The sequence below is a fragment of the Tuber melanosporum genome (assembly GCF_000151645.1).
Source record: "Tuber melanosporum whole genome shotgun sequence assembly, scaffold_1, strain Mel28".
Classification (NCBI taxonomy): domain Eukaryota; kingdom Fungi; phylum Ascomycota; class Pezizomycetes; order Pezizales; family Tuberaceae; genus Tuber; species Tuber melanosporum.
The window spans coordinates 1,730,544-1,734,101 of record NW_003298755.1 but is presented as its reverse complement, the minus strand read 5'-3'; positions in this window follow the sequence as shown (position 1 = coordinate 1,734,101).

Sequence of the window (3,558 nt, the reverse complement as noted above, 5' to 3'; positions counted from 1 at the left end):
TTCATTTGCCAACCTCTGCTTAAACAGCTTCCTTTCCTCCTAGGGTATCTCTAATCCTGGGATACTACTGGTGCAAGTACTTTTTAAGCTCAACCTATGCATGCTCAACAGGATTTAAATCAGGGGAATAAGGAGGATGCTTCTCGACCTCAATAGAGTTTCTTTTCAACTAATTGTAACAATCCCTCTTCGGATGGTTAGTTCTTGGCGACGGGGAATGATACTTCTCTTCTCTTTCTTCTTCTTTCTTTGTCTTACGATAGTACTAGGCCTCTGCCAACGTTACCAATAGTACAAGACCTCTGTCTTCTATCAGGAATGCCTATCGTAAGCTTTCTCTAACTCTTCTCCGTGAAGAGCTTTCCTCTACATAATGATAAAGATTGCAATAAAGATAAAGATCGTAAAGGTGTTTTATATTCGTTAAAATAATAAGTAGGAAAAGTACTTAGAATTCAATCTAATTTTATTTATACTAGTACTGCCAACACTGGCATACGACCAGTCTCCCCCACGCTCCATAAAACAAACTATCTAAAATACACTACCGCGAACCCATTCCGCCCCGCAACTGCTCCTCACAAACATAAATCCATAAATCACTACCTATGTGAGCTCATGGGAGCTCGCAGCGGCTAGTGCTGCCCCGGATTAACTCATCTTCTCACTTCGCCACCTAACCACTGTCTCATTCCCTTACCCCTATTCACCTCCAACACAATCTGTTCCACATACTCAACAAAAGAGACATACAGTTTATCCCAATATCCTTCCGTTCTCTTATAGTACAATCCAAGATTCAAGTAACCATCCGCCAGCACCATTCCACAAAAGGGGCAGCAGAGTTCCTTCAGCAGCCCATTTATCTTAGCCCACCTCAAAACCACTGATGTTCATGTCGTCAAGTTCAGCTCATCCCACCGCCGATGCTGAAAATGCCAAAACCAATCATGACATATCCGTAGACACTGGGGGCATTTCTCGAAGTGTTCTGCAAAGGTAGCTCATTTCGTGCTAGCCGTAGTGGAGATGGCTGTACCACAATAGGGACATTCGCACCATCGCTGATCAGGTAAAAAGAACCACTTCTTCAGTAATATCACTTCACCTGGCAGGACGCAACCACTACCATTGTGCTTCTTCTCGCACTGAGTGCATATCGTGGGATCTAATATCAACACTGTCCTACTATTCCTTTCCACCATCAGTGTGCCATCAAAGGGGTTACCCGCTACTACTAGTTCTCCATCAACAGCCCCAACATGACGAGGGATTCCCAAGCCCAACTATCGATGATTGACCCACCAGCATTTCCACCTCGGGACTGCCGAATCCTGATGCAAGTCTTCATTAGCGGGACGCCTCTTAGCATAGCAGTGGCACTCAGTCTAGTGGCGTCTATCTTCTTTCCCTTCATAGCCATCATGGCCAACCATGCCCGTTCCACTGTGGATTCTCAACAAAATGTAAGCATCCATTTGAGTCAGGCCCCGGAGGTGTCAGGGTGCTTTCGGTTCCCTGGCATAATACCCGTACCCCTCCCCAGTATGCCAGCTCCTCCATTCATCCTTACGGAGCTTACGAGCCAGGGCCACATGACCAATCCCGAAGCTTATGCCTTCCCAAAGCAGGGGGCGCAAGGGATGTTCGACACAGGCCTTAGCCTTCAGGTCGACCATCTCATTGCCATTAATGCCCACGTGACCGGGGACCCAACTTAAACTGACTTGTGATAAAGTATTCAACAGGGGCACCATTACCTCCCATAATTCAGCTGAATCACCATCCGCGCACATACTGTCAACCAGGATGAGGGCCGGTACACAATCCAAAAATACATGAACTGGGTGCCCCTTGGCCATACCTTGAGCATGTTGGAGGGCTCACACCACAGCGAACAACTCGCATTCCACAATACTCTAGGATGGGGGAACTGAGCACCTATCAACACGGGTTAAAGCCTCTTTCTCAAACACCGCCCAAGCCACTCCAGCCCCTTCAGAACACTTGGACCCATCTATATATATTACTACATCCGAAGATATACATAGGTCCTTGTAACATGCCCAGTGGCGTGCAGCCATAATCGCCTTGCCTTTCCTAATTGAAACCATCGGGCAGTTAGTGAGTTCCTTATCCGAAGTCTACTGTTGTGACACCATGCCTTCCTCCTTCTATTGCAGCCGTATCTTTCCAAACCAGGGATGCTGGTCACAATATCGGTAATTGATAAACCGGCTGTAATACCTCCGTCGTAGGTACCTTTCCTGAATAGCGACAGGTAGTATCCCAAACTTGGCCAACATTGTATTGTTTGCCAGCTTCATAGATGTTCGAAACACTGACCGGAGACAGTCCCTAATGTGGACCTGAATTTGCTTCACATACGATGCATGGTTGGTTACAAATTTAAGCCCATAGTAAATGGTCTGAAGGTAGGCTGCCTGCACTAAGCGGTAAGTCTCCCACCCTCCTCATCCACCAACACTTCCAAACCTCCTCTCCAACGCCACAATCCTTCGTCTAACACCCAACCCCCTTTCCAACCAATACTTTACATGGGAAGAAAAGTTAAGAAATATATTAAACCTATACCCAAGAACCGGCAAGTTCTCAGAAGGCAACACCACTTCTCCCAACAATTCCATTTCCCCCCACGCCGTCTCCCCAAATCCAATCCACTGGGTCTTAAGGGTACTGAACCCCATTTCCCTAGTCCTGACTATGTGGTCACAGTCTGCAAATATTTCTCCTACATGGTACTGGGCTGCTTTACAGGACTCTGCTGCTACCATGATAACCCTATCGTCGACATAAGAGATCACAAGTCGTTGTACGCTCAGGAAGTATCGCATGCGTGGCCTGAATATATCCGCCATGTATCTACCAAAAAGGAATGGGGAAAGGGGCGGGCCCTGAGGTACCCCTTTCCTGGCAGGGCCGAGAGACGCACCCATTGAAGCGAAACTGGACCGACTGACAAGAGGTCCACCGTCAGATCCACTAGCACAGGTACAATAGACACTCCTGGGCTACCAAAAAGTCCAACAGGAGGTAGACATTAATATTATTGAATCCTCCTTCGATGTCCATGGACAAGATCAGACATTTGTACACTTCGCTATGGCGCAGGAATTCGAAGACTACTGCTATAGCATCATGAACCTCCCGCTTCCATGGAGATCTGAACTGTGTTTCTCCCAGATCCAGGCAGGCAGCCAGCCTCAACAGGACCACGCATTCCATAACCTTTGTCGGGATCAGAAGGAGGTGTATGATCCTTCATGATTTCAAGACATTGTACTTGAGTTTGTTCAGTTTGGGTATGAGTATTACCTCAGCCTTGTGCAAGTCTGGAATATCGTGCCGTAAACCGTAGTCCACCAGGCGCCTCAATGTTGTTGTATCTCTTCGTTTCCAAAACCGTAGGAAGGGATAACCAATATCATTCTCCCTTAGGCCTGTATTCATAGGGGACCTAGCAAGGGCAATTTCCATTTCTTGAGCACTAGTAAAAACCAACGTGTTCGCTGCTTAGCTTTCTTAGGTATCATGTAA